We start from the raw sequence: 18,841 nt of genomic DNA, 5'->3' as shown, positions 1-18,841 counted from the left end.
AGGATAGACAATAAACAAAACACTGGCAACATGATGAATATCCAAGGAATTTTTTTAAATAGAAGTCTTTGAAAACTGGAGTTTTTTTGAGGATTATGCCATTTAATTCACAACTTGCCCAAAAATTACCACAACCAGCAAAGAAGATTGCACATTTACTTGTACAAATTACATCCAATCCTACTTAAATTTCCACAATTTTTGCACTAGTTTTAAAAGTTTAGCACTAGAAGCTGATCAAGTCCACAAAACTTTTCTTGAAGAAAACTAATGATATTTTAATGTACGGCCTGAGTGCGCTGCTTCATGCAAGATTTTACATTCAACAATAGGCAAAAGAGCTGTGGGAAACTTCGGGAAAAAAAAAGGTAATTCCTTAAGAATATATATTTCAGGGCAATTTGCAGAGTTTCTACGCCAAAAATAATTTGAGAATTTGATGTTAGTTAATTACTTTATGATTGTTGGCAAACAACGGATTTCAAGATCATTTAGGCAATTTTACAGGTCAAATGGGCAAATTTCTTAGAACAGAGATGCGGAGAAATTTCTTTAGCCAGAGAGTGGTGAATCTGTGGAATTTGTTGCCACGGGCGGCTGTGGAGGCAAAGTCATTGGGTGTATTTAAGGCAGAGATCGATAGGTATCTGAGTAGCCAGGGCATCAAAGGTTATGGTGAGAAGGCGGGGAAGTGGGACTAAATGGGAGAATGGATCAGCTCATGATAGAATGGCGGAGCAGACTCCATGGGCCAAATGGCCGACTTCTGCTCCTTTGTCTTATGGTCTTATGGTCTCAATCTCTCAGGCTTATAAAGTTCTCATTTAAAAAGAAGATACTAAGCCATTTTAACTAACTTCATTCTGTGCCTTGAATTTCTATGACTAAGGATATAATAACAGTTTTGGACCTGAATAATAATATCTTTAAAGTCCCTTCATTACTTATTGGTTGAGTACTATAATTAACTTGCTGAACTATGATTGACTTTCTTGAGTTAATATATCTGACATCTACAAAGTATTATAATATTTTATTCAGCATTAATAAACCAAATAAACTGTCTGTCCGGTATAATTGGGACTTTAAATGAAGAGAACTTAAACTTATTAAGATTAAGAACTTAAAGTAACAAAAATTATTACTGCCAGTACCATGTCCCACTGAGCATAAGTGTACAAACGGTAGAATAAGAGTCAGTTTATACGTGATTGGAGAAAAAGTGGAAGAAGGAGTGATTTGGGTTTGAGGAATTTTAGAAATAGTTCTGAGGCAGGAGAGATCTGTAGAAATTCAATGAGCTTCACTTGATATAAGGTATTGCTAGCTATGTTCAGGGCAGTGAAATGAAGCACATGGCACCAAATCTGGGAGACACATCACATTATTTATAATAAGTTTGAGAAACAAATAAGAACCAATTTAAAGTAAAAAATCTCATCTGAAAAAAAGAGCAAATTTCAATGAATTGAAAAGTGATCTGCCTCAAGTGGATTTAAGACAATTGATTGCATGACCGACAGTAAATAAACAAATGGAAATCTTCAAGTTAGTTCAGGTTTGGAATGAACAAAATACCATGGGGGGGGGGGGGGGAAACGGGTAAATTTCCACAGCTGATCAAAATCGGCTCATGGGAATAGAAAGTAGAGACTTGTAGCGAGCAGGTGTTTTTCCAGACTGATGGGAAATATGCAATGAAGTCCCACAAGGGTTGATATTGGGACTTCTGCTGTTTTTGCTGTACAATAATAACAATGAACTTGGGTACATGTACATGAAAAAAATGTTTTTCTTACTCATTATTATAAATATCTTACCTGATGGACCTTTGCAGATAATTAATTAACTGTCAATTCAGTAAAAGAAAAAACTGATATATTTTTCAAAACAAAAGTTAGCTATATGTTAGCTGGCATTATAACAAAGCGATATTTCAATCTGAATTATTCAACAAGTTCTGAGCAAGTAATATGACTCAATTAAGCAATTAATCAAATTAGTATGATACAAATTGTGTACTTCCCCATCCAATTCAATCAACATAACCCTTAATCCCTTCTCCTTCTAGTTTCCCCTGAAATGCACTCACACCATTTGCCTCAATGGCTCCTTCTTTTTGGAGACTCATGAATCACGGAACTCAATACTTTGGTCCACCCTCACCAGAAGGACTGCAATGTTCCAAGAAAATGTCTCACCACAACATTCTGAAGGATAATTATGGATAAGTAATAAATGCTAATTTTGCCAGCAAAACCCACATACCATAACAAAATAAATACACTAAAACTCCAGCCATTCACTCTCCATTGTTTGGAAATCCCAACGATTTTTCATCTGGCTCACCTCTTTCTGTTTCCAACATTCCCTCTATCCACCTGGGCCCTATTTCAATGTTCTTTTAAACTCACCAGGACCTATTTAAATTCTCCTTTTAAACCCATTGGTCTAAACTCCATCCTCAAAGTCAAAGGCCTGGATAGAGTGGACCTTGGAGAGGATGTTTCCAGTAGTGGTGAGGTCTAGGACCAGAGGGCACAGCCTCAGAACAGAAGGACGTCCCTTTAGAATAGAGATGAGGAGGAATTTCTTAGCCAGAGGGTGGTGAATCTGTGGAATTCATTTCTACAGGTGGCTGTGGAGGCCAAGTCATTGGGTATATTTAAAGTGGAGGTTGAAAGGTTCATGATTAGTAAGGGGCATCAAAGGTTACAAGGAGAAGGCATGAGAATGGAGTTGAGAGGGAAAGATAAATCAGTCACGATCGAATGGTGGAAAGACTCGATGGGCCAAATGGCCTAATTCTGTTCCTATGTCTTATGGTCTTATAGTTATGGTCGAAAGTCGAGTTACTTGTTGTATGCATAATTACATGAATGCACAGATGCAAAGAAAATCTTACTTGCAGCAGCATCACAGGCACATAGCATCATATAAACAGCATTCACAAGAAAAACATAAATTATATGGAGCTTTTTCAAGAAAGAACACAATTAGAACAAAAAAAGACACAAATTCTATTTTAGTGCAAAGTGATCAAAGTGGTCATAGTGTTGCTAAACTGTAGTGATTAGGGTTGTGTCGGTTGGTTCAAGAACCGAATGGTTGAAGAAAGTAGCTGTTCTTGAACCTAGTGGTGTGGGACTTCAAGCTTCTGTACCTCCTGCCCGATGGTAGCTGCTAGAAGATGGCATGGCCTGGATGGTGGGGATCTTTGGTGATGGATTTTGCCTTCTTGAGGCAGTGCCTCCTGTAAATACCATTGATGGTGGGGAGGAATATTGCCCGTGATGTATTGGGCTGAGTCCACTATTTTCTGCAGCTTCTTACATTCCTGTGCATTTTGAATTGCGTACCAGACCGTGATGCAACCAGTCAGGCTACTTTCAACAGTACATCTGTATAAGTGTTGTTAGAGTGTTCGATGACAAACTGAACCTCCTTATCCTCCTAAGAAAGTACAGATGCTGGTGGACCTTCCTTGTGATTGCATCTACAGTTATGTGCTGGGCCCAGACAGGTCATCTGATATGTCAACGCCCAGGAATGTAAAGTTGTGGACTCTTTCAACCGCCGATCCTCCAATGTAGACTGGTGCACGTTCGCCTCCTTCCTCTTCCTGAAGTCAACAATCAGCTCTTTAGTTTCCTGCTCCAATTGCTCCTTTTAACTGCACTAGGTTTTGTTTCCTGTAGCCCTTTTAAACTCACCCGCTTCATTGGAAAGTTGTGTAACCTCTAAAAAACATAAGCTGAAAGAGTGTTATTGTATTAAAAGGAGTAATATCCAATAATCTGGAAAATCTTTTTAAGTCCGACACTACCAAAATCCAAAGGCTGCCAGATTATGGGAGTTTTACTGTAATATTCCGCAGGCATTTATAAGCTTTACTTGATCTCTTATACCCATCTCACCTATCCTGTACATTACACATCTCTTCAATCCTATAACCCAAATATATTGGACAATTTTCACTAACACACTTCCCTGTCCTTTGCAAGAGAAATTGGCTGAAGACCCAAAGCAGCATGAGCTGAGGGAAGTGTCGGCATTTCCCAATGTAAGTGGAAGTGGCCCATCATGGGAAGAAGCATTGCTGAGGCTGTCACTGCTGCGAAGACTAAATCCCCTGATTATGACATTATCCACATAGCTCATCCACATTGGTCACATCCCAAGTCTTCCTCATCTCTTCTGAATTTAAATACGCACAAGGTATAACCTTGCACTTCTTACTTTCTCTTCCGACATCATTACAACTTTACTTTGTCCCTGTTTCTTTCCATGTACCCAAAACTGCAGCTTTATCAGATATGAAGATGAAGACTTAGAGTCGCTCTGTTTCTCATTTAAAGGATAGCATAGAGGCAGCTCATGATCACACAACAAGAGCATGCTGAGCAAGTGAAATCCCTTTCAGTTCAAGTATGTGGGCAGAATGGATTTAAGGCACATACAAAGCTATGTACATACAGTCAGTTGCTCACTGCATCCTATGGCAGTCAGAATTCTTTGAAGCCCACATGCTTGCTGTAACTGATTTTCTGACAAAAACAATTTAAATTATTACTCAGAGACCATAGGAACCTTTTGCAACAATGGAAGACAAACTGTGAGATGTTAATATTTCTAGCACCAGCCTAAAAGGAGCCAGATGCATAAGACTGCATTCCCATGGTCGCCTTTACTGTAATGGGCAATGCAGTCTTTGCCTGGCCCTGAGGATGTAGTTGTTGCTGCAGCCAGTGGCAAGTTTCATTGATGACATCCTTACGAAGCATAGGCTTGTGAAATACTGAGGAGGATATTGGGTAAACTGGAAGAACCAATTTCCTTCCACAGAGAGATTAATATTAACATAAAAACATAAAAAACAGAGCAAGAGTAGGCCATTTGTACCTCTGAGATTGCTTTGCCATTCATTAAGTTTGTGCCTGATCTTCTACCTCAATACTATTTTCCTGCAGTATTGCTATTTATCCCTTGATTTTCTTAATATCCAGAAATCTATCATTCTCTATTTTAAATTAACTCAATGACAGAAGTTTCACAGCCCTCTGGCGTAGAAAATTCCAAGGATTCACCACTTTCTGAATCAAAAAATTGCTCTTCATTTCAATCTTAAATGGCCTGTCCTTTATTCTAAGATTTACTGTTATTCCTAGATACCACAGTCAGGAGACCAAACCTTTGCAAAGTGCTCCAAAGTGCTGTTTCCCCAAGGCCCTACATAAATGCAGGAAGACTCTCTCATTCCAGTACTCAAATCCACTTGTAATAAAGACAAACATACTCATTTCCCTTCATAATCATTTGCTCCCCAGCATATTGGCTTTCAGTACTTGTGTACAAGGAGTTCTTTGTCCCTTTGGACATCAACATTACCCTATTTCTCACTACTGAACAAATACTGGTTAGTGTATCAAAGTGAATAACTTTGCACTATTCCAGCTGCCATGTTCTTGTGCACTCAGTTTGTCCACATGCCCCTGAAGCATCTTTACATCCTCCTCCATACTTAAAATCCCATAGAGTTATATATCATTAGCAAACTTGGAAATATGTCATTTTGCTCCCTTAGCTGAATTGATGACTTTAAATTGTGAATAGCTAGGACCCAAACACTGATCCCTGTGACACTCCATTAGTCACTGCCTGCCAAACTGAGAAGAATTTATTCCTACTCTTTGCTTTGTGTCTGATAACCAATTCTCAGTTTGTATTAGTATATTATCCCTAATTCTGCATACTCTAAATATGGGGGATCTTTGTTAAAACACCCTGCCAAAAATCCATATGCATCACATTCATATATTAGAAGCTTAGCTCCTGTAAAGTGACCTGTAAATAGCTGATAATCTGCTAAGTAACGTTATGAAGATGGGAGACAAGGCAGGGAACATTCATGTTGATTAATATTGTGTTGCACTATGCAAGGTTAACAAAATGGCAGTGCTGTTGTCAAATCAGTTTGTAAGGTTGTGGTCTGCCTACTTTGTATACTTCTGCTGGAAGATTAATGTGCATTACCATGACATCTGGTTGTACACATTGCAATTGCCATTTTGGAACCCATTGACCCTACTGAGCCAGGAATATCGATGATACCCCAAAAAATAGGCACAAGTGAGCCAATTTTACCTCCACACATTGAAATTGACCAAGGCAAAAAGAAAACAAATGTAAAATCCTCTGTGAAATTTACTAATGAAGGAGCAGAAAGTGACATTTACAAAAAGACTGAAGAATAGTGAGAACAACAAAATCAGAAATGAATCCTACAATGAGATCAAAAGATTACACATGAAAAGAAACAGACAAAAGTGTCAAACAAATAAAAATAGAGAGAAGTGCACAGAAGGGATAACAGAATGGGAAACAGCTACTTTAATTTTAATCCATGGGCAACATAATACATTTTACTCTTGTAATGCAAACACAGGCCTGGTTTAATTTATTAGAAAGGAACTTTGGTCATAATTACGGTTTGATAATCCACGGATAATATGTTAAAATTGAGGTTAGAAGGTGATTAAGTTTTCAAATTTCTTGACTCATTATGCTCTTCTATGAACTTTTGAGTATTATCTTATCTGCTACTAAAGTGGACAGACCATAAATAACATAGTTCTGCTCAGATCTAGTGAGAGCCTATTCCATAAAGTTATTATCCATGTGGTCTATTTTTGCGTATTGATCAAAAGCCATCCTTTTGGTATTTTTTCAATTTCCGATGAATAATCATTTTTAGGAAACACTAAGCAGGCATTGAAATAAAGGAAAGCCGGTGATCACTAAATATAACTTTATAAGACCAATAGAACTGTAATTCAAGGGGAATCTCTGCGAATTGTGTCAGGGTAGGCGATGATGTTACATAGAACCATAGAACCATAGAACACTACAGCACAGAAAACAGGCTATTCGGCCTTCTAGTCTGTGCCGAAATGGTATTCTGCTAGTCCCATTTACCTGCACCCAGTCCATAACCCTCTAGACCTCTCCCGTCCATGTATCTATCCAATTTATTCTTAAAACTTAAGAGTGAGCCTGCATTTACCACATCAGATGGCAGCCCGTTCCACGTTCCCACCACTCTTTGAATGAAGAAGTTCCCCCTAATGTTCCCCCTAAATTTTTCCCCTTTCATCCTAAAGCCATGTCCTCTCGTACTTATCTCTCCTAATCTAGGTGGAAAGAGCCTACTCGCATTAACTCTGTCTATACCCCTCATAATTTTGTAAACTTCTATCAAATCTCCCCTCATTCTTCTGTGCTCCAAGGAATAAAGTCCTAACCTGTTCAATCTTTCCCTGTAACTCAACTCTGAGACCAGCAACATTCTAGTAAATCTCCTCTTCACTCTTTCAATCTTACAAATATCCTTCCTATAGTCAGGTGACCAGAACTGCACACAATACTCCAAATTTGGCCTCACCAATGTCTTACAACCTCACCATAACGTCTCAACTCCTATACTCAATACTTTGATTTATGAATACTAGGATACCAAAAGCCTTCTTTACAACCCTGTCTACCTGCGATGCCACTTTCAGGGAATTATGTATCTGAACTCCCAGATCCCTTTGTTCCTCTGCACTCCTCAGTGCCCTACCATTTACTGTGTATGTCCTACCTTGATTTGTCCTTCCAAAATGCAACACCTCACACTTGTCTGCATTAAATTCCATCTGCCATTTTCTGGCCCATTCTTCCAGTTGGTTCAGATGCCTCTGCAAGCTTTGAAAGCTTTCCTCCCTGTCCACTACGCCTCCAATCTTAGTATCATCAGCAAACTTGCTGATCCAATTTACCACATTATCATCCAGATCATTGATATAGACAACAAACAACAATGGCCCCAGCACAGATCCCTGAGGCACACCACTAGTCACAGGCCTCCAGTCTGAGAAACAATCATCCACTACCACTCTCTGTCTTCCCCCACACAGCCAATTTCGAATCCAGTTTACAACCTTTCCATGGATGCCCATTGACTGAACCTTCTGAACTAACCGTCCATGCGGGACCTTGTCAAAGGCCTTACTAAAGTCCATGTAGATAACATCCACAGCCTTTCCTTCATCTACTTTCTTGGTAACCTCCTCAAAAAACTCTACAAGATTCGTTAAGCACGATCTACCATGCACAAAGCCATGCTGACTATCCTTAATCAGCCCTTGGCTATACAAATACTTGTATATCCAATCTCTCAGAACACCTTCCAATAATTTACCCACTACTGATGTCAGGCTCACTGGCCTGTAATTACCTGGATTACTTTTGGATCCTTTTTTAAACAACGAAACTACATGAGCTACCCTCCAGCCCTCCGGCACTGCACCCATGGCTAAGGACATTTTAAATATATCTGCCAGGGCCCCTGCAATTTCTATACTAGTTTCTCTCAATGTCCGAGGAAATATCTTATCAGGCCCAGGGGATTTATCTACCTTTATTCGCTGTAAAGCAGCAAGCACCTCCTCCTCTTTAATTTCTATATGTTCCATGACACTATTGCCTGTTTCCCTTCCTTCCATATCCACTATGCCAGTTTCCTGAGTAAATACTGATGCAAAAAAACTGTTTAAGATCTCCTCCATCTCCTGAGGCTCCACACATAGATGACCACTCTGATCTTCTAGGGGACCAATTTTGTCCCTTACTATCCTTTTACTCTTCATATACTTGTAGAAACCCTTTGGGTTTACCTTCACATTATCTGCCAAAGCAACCTCATGTCTCCTTTTTGTCTTATTAATTTCCTTTTTTAGTATTTTCTTACTTTTTCTATACTCTTCAAGTACCTCATTTGTTCCTAGTTGCCTATACCCGTTATACACCTCTCTCTTTTTCTTAACCAGATCGCCAATATCCCTCGAAAACCAAGGTTCATTATGCTTGTTAACTTTGCCTTTAATCCTGGCAGGAACATGCAAACTCTGCACTCTCAAAATTTCACCTTTGAAGGCCTTCCACTTACTGAGTACATCCTTGCCAGAAAACAACTTATCCCAAGCCACTCTTCCTAGATCCTTTCTCATTTCCACAAAATTGGCCTTTCTCCAATTTAGAACCTCAACCCAAGGACCAGACCTGTCCTTATCCATAATTAACTTGAAACTAATGACATATGGTCACTGGACACAAAATGCTCACCTACACATACTTCTGTCACCTGACCTACCTGGTTCCCTAATAGGAGATCAAGTATTGCATTTTCTCTCGTTGGTACCTCTATATATTGATTTAGAAAACTTTCCTGAACACATTTGACAAATTCCAAGCCACCCAGCCCTTTCGCAGTGTGGGAGTCCCAGTCAATACGTGGAAAGTTAAAATCCCTTACTATTACAACTTTCTGTTTCTTACATCGGTCTGCTATCTCACTACAGATTTGTTCCTCCAATTATTTCTGACTATTGGGGGGCCACACCTTTCCTGTTCCTCAGCTCCACCCATATGGCCTCGGTAGACGAGCCCTCCGAATGTCCTGTCTACGCACAGCTGTGATATTTTCCCTGACTAGTAACGCCACTCCTCCCCCTTTCATCCCTCCCCCTCTATCACGTCTGAAACAATGGAACCCCGGGACATTAAGCTGCCAGTCCTGCCCCTCCTGCATCCAAGTCTCACTAATAGCAATAATGTCGTAATCCCATGTGCCAATCCACGCCCTAAACTCATCTATTTTACCTACAATACTTCTTGCATTGACATAGATGCACTTGAGAACATTTCTATCATGTACAAACCTTTGATTTCTGTCGATACCTGCAGCCCTTGCAAGACCTTTTTCCTCCTCCACATCACTATCTGCTCTAACACTCTGGTTCCCCTCCCCCTGCAAATCTAGTTTAAACCCCCCGGAGCAGCACTAGCAAGGAATGTCAGTTCCCCCTCCAGTTCAGGTGCAAACTGTCCCGTCGGAACAGGTCCCACCTTCCCTGGAACAAAGCCCAATTGTCTAGAAACATGAAGCCCTCCCTCCTGCACCAATTCCTTAGCCACGTATTTAGCTGCATGATCCTCCTATTTCTAGCCTCACTGGCTCGTGATTTATTCATGATTTTATTCATGGTTTTACCACTAAATTATGTTTATAGGAGCTTTGCAATGAGGATGTTTTTAAAAAGTGATTTGCCTTCAAGTATAGGAAATCAACAATAAATGATCTAAACTAAAACTAAAACTAAGCTGGAAATTTAAGATAAAATCAGAAAATACTGGAGATACTCAGCAGGTCAAGCAGCATCTGTGGGGAACCCTAAATAGCCCAGGACCATCCATCTGTGGAAGAGCAGGAAATCAAGCCAGTTTATTCTGTTATTTACTTCTGAGGGGCAGGGTGGTAAAAGAAGCGAATAACAGAGCAAAGGGAATGTCTGTGATAGGGTGGTGACCAAGGTTGTACAGTTGACACAATTGCTTCTGGTATCATCTAGTTAATCATAGCCAATCTGTCTGGAAAGGTGTAAGTTGAAGGAGATGAATGAGGGTGGGTAGAGAGAAAGGAAGTAAGGAACAGCATGCTGGATCATCAAAACGCAGAACACAGAAGTTGTTGGAAATCTTAAACGAAAGAGAATTCTCAGCAGGTCCAAACTACCTTTGATTAATATATCTGTAATAAATAACACAAAGAATGTACTTCAGAATAAGAGATATGATTGTTTTATAACACCTGAGCAAGCTCAGCAGTGCACAGGAAGTTGAGGAGCCAAAGCTTAGACATTTGGCTGACTTTTGATCTCTGTACAAGTTTATGCTCTGTCATATTTAGGTGTTGGCACCACACAAAATAGGGTGCCACAAATCAGGAAGAAGCTAACATCAACAGCAAGAGTGCGTGAATATGATGATTGTCAAGCAAATATTTTAGCCAGGTCTAAGAGGAATTCCCACAACCTATTGGATGATGACAAATTATCTAATTGTCTCAGATATTTTGTTACATTCAGGCATTACTTTAACTCAGCCATTTCAAAATCATCAGCTCAGGTCTCCTTGGGAGGGTTTTCTTGATCTTTAACCCTACTTAACTCAACAAGTTTAAGGTTTAATGATTTTTACTTACCACAGTAACTTCAAGCATATTGTTGCTAGTAGCTATTCTTATTGCATCATGTCACCGATAGCAGTCTGCAGTATGGAAAGCTTGGACCTATATGTCTCAGTGATAGATAATCAATAGCTGAACATCAGAGGGAATATCTTTTGGTCTATTAGCAACAATTGGCTTTGCCTCAGCAAATTCAAGGTCATTCATTGAGCCTCCTCGATATCACTTAGTCTTCAAAAAATGGGTTTGCCACAGCTAACACTTGCTGGAAGTGAGTCTGGAGGCTTTTACATGCATTTGCCATGGGGATGTCCGGTAATGAAATCCTTATGGGACATTTTCTCTGTGGCTCGATTACATTTTTAATGATATGAAAGCCACAGAACACCTCTCACTTTTAAAGTGATAACTGTGCATTGATTTTTCACAAGTGACATTGCAGATTACAATAGAAATCACATGGTCATCATGTACTCAGTAGAAAGGAAGATAAATTTACATGTTAATTTTAAGAACATGTAACACTTCTAATTTTTGTGTACTGCAAATACCATCAAACACAACGATCATTATTCTGGCATCAGAAGTAAAAAGTTGCAAAATCAGAAAAAAACTGAAATTTTATTTCACCTTGAAATCAACCAGATAAGATATACTACTCGAGCTATTGTCAAATCATGTGTTGTTAACTGATTTGAAATTTTCCTCTTGACTGATGTCAAAACTTGTTTGCAGCTGTATGTATGATTTAATATCTTGCATGCAGTTCCCAAAGACATTCTAATTGGTTTCTTCTGGTGTGAAGTCACTGACTGTAACCATTTAACACACTGAGGCCATGTCTCCAAGTCCAGTGCATTTAATAAGGCACTGCAGCAATTTCAGCTGTCTTCCGTTTAGTTTTTTTGCCATTTTCAATTATACCTTTCCACCCTACTATTTGTGCAATTTTCAAATCTGTCTGAGCTGACTTGTATTGCTGTTCAGTACTGCACTGCATGACAGATTACCTGACAAGCCATATCTGTTCAGCCCAGAAATGTGCAATAACATAGGGTCATGACTCTATCACATGTTGTGTACTTTATTTCCTCACAGTTCACTGAAGGCTGTCATCTGTTTTTTCAACTACCCATTGCCATATTGTGCATTAACCACTAGTTTGCTGAACTGTCTTTGCAGCTGGCAAAAATCTATCCATAACACTTATCAAACCAGATAGATCATTCTGCAGGCAGCAAACTAAAATGTTAAAGAAAATCAGATCAAGGTACGATGGGGTACTAAACAAATATAGCAACCATCACACAGATCATAAAAAATGCTTCTGAAGATAATCAGTGACAAAAAGAAAAATGCCTTTATTTATAACACATCCCCAAACAAATTAGACAGCAATACTCACTGATAATTTATTAACACATTTTCCATTAAATAAAAAAAACATTAACTTGAAATTCAGGTAATTGACACAGCTATAAGAGGACTAATTTCTCAATTCCATGTAAAACAATTGTAATGTCGAATAATTTAATGTGGAAATGAGCTGACAAGCTTTATAAATAAAGTCTTTGTTCTTTTTGACACTGATTATTTTCAGGAGCATCTTTGATGATCTATGTGACAGTAACTGAATTTGATTGATATCCCTTCCTGCCTTGACCATATCTGAACTAATTTATTTTTACTTCTTATTTTGTTGCATACAGAAGTGATCTATGTTTATAAACATTGTGAGCAAATTCTTACCAGTCATGTTAAATATACTAGAATCATACAAACTCCACACTGGAGTAGATCATGTGTCCTCTTGTCCCTGTGCCAACTTTTTGCAGCTATACTAATGTAGGACCACAACCATTTTCTCCCTCTAGCTCTGCAAATCAGTGCTCTTCATATCCTATTGTCTGTTGAAAATTTCAAGTTAGTATCATTCTAGCACTGTATTTCAAATATTCTGTGCAAATAAATCCCTCCCTTTTTTCCCCTCTTTTTTTAGCCAGTGGTTGCAATCTAGGATCATTGATTACTGATACACTAAACAGAGAGGATAGTTATAATACTTCAGGAAGGGCAGGTCAGGAGAACACACACCAGTCTTCATTGAGGGGTCAGTGGTGGAAAGGGTGAGCAGCTTCAAGTTCCTAGGTGTCAACATCTCAGAGGATCTCTCTTGGGGCCCAACACATTGATGGAATCATGAAGAAGGCACGACAACATCTCTACTTGATTAGGAGTTTGAGAAGATTTGGTATGTCACTAAAGACTCTTGCAAATTTCTATGGACGTACAGTGGAGATCATTCTGACTGGTTGCATCACAGCCTGGTATGGAGGCTCCAATGCGCAGGATCGATAGAGGCTGCAGAGGGTTCACATTACTTCCATCACATTACTACCTCTTCACATTACTACCATCAGGGAGGAGGTACAGGAGCCTGAAGACCCACACTCAACATTTCAGGAACAGCTTCTTCCCTTCAGCCATCAGATTTCTGAATGGTCCATGAACCCATGAACACTACCTCATTATTCCTCTTCTGCACTATTTATTTATGTTTGTAACTTATGGTAATTTTTATGTCTTGCACTGTCCTGCTGCCGCAAAACAACAAATTTCACCACATATGTCAGTGATAATAAACATGATTCTGATTCTGTACCTCTTCTGTTAAAAGCCCTCATAATTATGAACAGGCCTCTTCTGTAATGTGAATAATCACGGCTTCCCTTATTTCTCCATGTGATCTCCCCTTATTTTTGGTATCATCCTGATATCCCTCCAAATAATGAACACTCTTCTCAATTGTGTGGCCTTGAATTATACAGCCCTAACCAGTAATTTGTAATATTTTTTATGATCTTATGTTTATATATTTCTATTGTTAAGGTAAGGTATATCATTCATTTTCTTATTCATCTTATCAACTTGACCTTATTGATACAAAGGTTTGTATCAAAAGAGAACAACAACATTAGAAAATAGGTACAGGTATGAACCACTTGGTCCTTCACTCCTGCTTTGCCTTTCAATATGATCATTGCTGAATTGCCCTAAGCTTCAGCTCTCTCCTGTGCCTGTTTCCATTGCTCGAAATTCTCTGATCTTCCAAATATTTATCTACCATTCTGGTAGATTCTGGCTTAAATAAAATACTATCACTTGGGGTGAACAGTTTCTCCATATTGTTCTTCCCAATATGGATCATTTAATCCAATCACTTATTGCACTGCAAGAAGACAATTTTGCTCGTTCTGGGGAGGGTTTAAACCAGCGCAACATCGATTCAGATCCAAAAAGCATAAAGCTGCAGATACAGAAACCTCAAATTAAAAAAACAGAAAATGCTGCAGATACTCAGCAGGTCAAGCAGCATCTGTGGAGCGAGAAGCCAAGTTACTGGTTCAGAGCAGTAAGCTTCCACCTGATTCTGAGCCTCCAGATGACAAGGCTCATGAGGTGAGCCGACTTAAGACACCAAAAGCTTACGTATTGTAGAAATCCTGGAACAGTACAAGAAGTGTCAGGGTAGAATTAAGAAGGAAATTAGGAAAACAAAGAGAGGGCATGAGAAAATACCGGCAAGTAAAATCAAAGAAAATCCAAAGAGGTTTCAGAAATATTTAAAGAGGGAAGGATAACATAGGAAATAATAGGGTCTATTAGATTTCAGAAGTGGAATCTGAATGTTGGGGCAGAGGATGTGGGTAGATTCTTAACAAATACTTTGAGCTGCATTCACAAAAGACAAGAGCAATGCCCACATGTCATGAAAGAGGGTGAAATATTTGAAAGAATGCACATAATAAGGAATGAATTATTAAGGTGTTTAGTATCTTTGAAAATTGATAATTCACCAGAATTTGTATCTCAGACTGCTAAAAGAGGGAAATTGTGAAAGCTCTGACAATCACTTCTTAATTCTCCCTGGCTACAGAAATAGTGCCTGACCATTGGAGGTCTACTAACATTGACCTGGAAGGGATAAAATGAGTAATCGCAGGTTTGTTCGCTTAACTTCAGTTATGGGAAATTATTGGAATCAATTCAGCGTGATAGGTTAAATCTTCCTTTAGAAAGGCACATCTAAATCAAGGGCAGTCAGCACAGAGTTGTTAAGGAAAGGTCATATTTGACTAACTTTGTTGAAATGTGTTGAGGAGGTAACATGGAGGGGTGATGAGGGCAGTGTGTTTGGTGTGGTCTATGTGGATTTCGACTTAACCAAAAAAAAGAAAAAGACACAAAAGGGAAATCAGCAAATTTGATCCTAAGTTGGCTTAGTGCCTGGAAACAAAAGGATAATGGTTGATGTGTGCGTCTGTGTTTGGAAGTCTGTCACTAGTGGAGTTCTACAGGGCTCTGTGCTCCCCTTTTACATTATATATTAATAACCTGGATTTAAACATAGAGGAAATGCAGATGGTACATACATTGTTTATTCAGTTGATAACAAGAAACAGGAGCAAGAGTCGGCCATCTGGCCTGTTGAACCTGCTCTGTTATTCAATAAGATAACGGCTGCTCTGACCATGGACTCTGCTCCACCTACAATGACAAGGAAACTACAGGAAGATAGGGGTGGTCTGATTTATGGACAGAATAGGTGTAAATAGAATTCAATCCAGAGAAGTTCCTGGAGTGCGCTGCCAGGGGTGGTGGTGGAGGCATATATGGTAGAGGCGATTAAGAGGGTCTTAGACAGGCACACAAATGTGCAGGGAATGGAGGGGTATGGACATTGTGTAGGCAGAAGGGATTAGTTTAATTAGGCATTTAATTACTAGATTAATTAGTTTGGCATGGGGCCGAAGGGCCTGTTCCTGTGCTGTACTGTTCTATGTTCTATGTCCCTAGTGTGAGATTATGTAAGGTGCCGCAAGACGAGGTAAGGCACAATAAACAAGAGGATACTGAGGGGTACAGAAGAACCAGATCTTGTCCTGTACATTCATACTTGCTTTAAAATGGCAAGACAGATTAATTAGATGTTAAAAATGTTTATAGAATGCATTTTTCTGAAGCACAATAAAACATTACTGCATAAAACACTGGTTAGACCACTGTGTGTAAACTTCTGAGCACCACATTGCAGGATTGTGATTGTGCTGGAGAGGAAATTGGTGAGAACGTTGATAGGTCTGGAAAATGTTAGCTTTAAGGCAAGGTTGAATGGGCTGCGATTGTTTTCCTTGGAACAGAAGAGGGTGAGGGGAAAAAATTGAGGTGCATAAAATTATGATGGGCCTAGATAGAGTAAAGAGGAAGGACCTATTTCCCTTTACAGTAGGATAAAAAAACAGTTGGCCATAGACGTAAAATCATTGGTAGAAAGGTTAGAGGAGAGATGGCCAAAAAAACCCCTATATATTTGGGGGGGGGGGGGGGTTGAACGATCTGGATCTCACTTCAACGGCAGAGACAAAAAACCCTTCTCTGTAGGGCTTCAGGCCAAGTGATAGAAGGTGACGGTAAGGTTGATTGTCTATTTTTCAACTGGCACAGACTTGATAGACCAATTATACATTTTAAATTGCATCTGTCATATATGTGCCAGATCTCTTTGAAGTCATTCCATTTTCTGGTTGCTGTTTTTCATGTTGCCAAAGTTTGTATCATTCCCAGTTTTCAAAATGACATTTCCCATATCCAAGTTACAGTCATGCATCTACAACCAGAAAAGTAGTGATCCAAAATTGGGGATCCCACTGCCTAAATGTCTAAAGTTGGGAAAGTATCCATTCATCACTACTCTATGTCTCCTACCACGTAGTCAAGTACATCACTGCTCTCTGCCTCTTATCCAAGTAACTACCACCTCTTTAATCCCAAGTGCTTCTGTTTTTAAATATGTTCTGCAATACTTTGTCAAATTCATTTTGAAAATCCATATATATCACATCAATCATACTAATATCAATGCCCTCCCAATTACTTCATCAATCCTTATCTCTCCTCTAACTCAGTCAGAATTGATCTGTCATTATCAAATGAGCTGGCTACCTCTTTTTAACTCATGCTTGCCTAAATCAGCATTCATTGTTGCCCTTGATCATGCTCTCTTTGAGTTATTCCACCACTGACATTGTACCAGCTGGCCTGCAGTTCAAGGTTTATCTGTCTTCTGTATTTGAAGATGTTTACAGCACTTGTAATCACCCACTCCTCCGGTGTGATTTTTACATCCAAAGAGGATTGAAAAATTGTGGTCAGAAGCTCTGCTAATTGAGACTTTTTTCCCCTCAGCTTTCAAGGACATATCTCTTCCTGAATGAGTAATTTAACCTTTGAATGATGCTTACTATTTACCTGCAGTATTAATTTACTATGCATACCAATATAGTACCTTTTATTACCAGTCCATTTAGTGAGGGCCCCATATACATGAGTTTTACTGTTGACCCTCTCTGACCATGATGAAGAACACATATATCAATAGAAGTGTGCACACTATAAGTTACAGTTCACGTTGACAAAATGGCTCATTGTCTCAGTTGCTCATTGTCTCACTTAAAAAGACAAAGTATTTAAGTTAAAGTTACTTTACCTGCTGTTTAGGTATTACTTCACACTACTTTCAGTTAGAGCTGGCTGTAAGACTGTTAGTGTCAGACCATCAGCTAACTAATCGATAACTTTATATCTGAATTGTGATGTACACTGGTTTTATTTATATTAAGTTGAAGCCACTTCACATCAGTTATTATAATTGGTATTGGTATCGGTTTATTATTGTCACTGTACCGAGGTACATTGAAAAACTTGTCTTGCATACCGATTGTACAGGTCAAGTTATTACACTGTGCAGATACATTGAGTTAGTACAGAGTGCATTGAGGTAGTACAGGATAAAAACAGTAACAGAATACAGAGTAAAGTGTCACAGCTACACGGAAGTGCAATGCATGTAGACAATAAGGTGCAAGGTCAAACAAGGTAGATTGTGAGGTCAACAGTCCATCTCATTGTATAAGGAAACCGTTCAATAGTCTTATCACCATGGGATAGAAGCTGTCCTTGAGCCTGGTGGTATGTGCCCTCAGGCTCCTGTACCTTCTGCCTGATGGGAGAGGAGAGAAGAGAGAATGACCCGGGTGGGTGGGGTCTTTGATTATGCTGGCTGCTTCACCAAGACAGTGAGAGACAGAGACAGAGTCCTTGGAGGGGAGGCTGGTTTCCATGATGTGCTGGGCTGTGTCCACAACTCTCTGCAGTTTCTTGCAGTCCTGAGCAGAGCAGTTGCCATACCAAGCCGTGATGCATCCAGATAGGATGCTTTCTATGGTGCATTGATAAAAATTGGTGAGTGTCAAAGGGGACATGCCAAATTTCTTTAGCCTCCTGAGGAAGTATAGGCGCTAGTGAGCTTTCTTGGCTGTGGTGTCTAGGTGGTTGGACCAGGACAGGTTATTGGTGATGTTCACTCCCAGGAACTTGAAGCTCTCAACCCTCTCGACCTCAGCACCGTTGATGTAGACAGGTGCATGTACACCGCCCCCTTTCCTGCAGTCAATATAACTGACATATTCAATTGTTAGTTAATTAATTGTGTTTTAAGTGGTGTAGAAGACATCCTTTGCAGATTTGTGGACAAGGCCAGAATGTCAGGTGAAAGAGAATATGTTGGCAAGGATTGTGTAACCACTTTGGTGTTACTACATATAAAAAATGATCAGTGTGATGAAATCATGTGTGTGTGTGTGTATATATATATATATATATATATATATATATATATATATATGGAAAAGTATATCAGGACCAAAACTGTTAAAA

This window comes from Pristis pectinata, chromosome 7 (assembly GCF_009764475.1).
Source record: "Pristis pectinata isolate sPriPec2 chromosome 7, sPriPec2.1.pri, whole genome shotgun sequence".
Taxonomy (NCBI): Eukaryota; Metazoa; Chordata; class Chondrichthyes; order Rhinopristiformes; family Pristidae; genus Pristis; species Pristis pectinata.
This window is presented reverse-complemented; position numbering follows the sequence as displayed.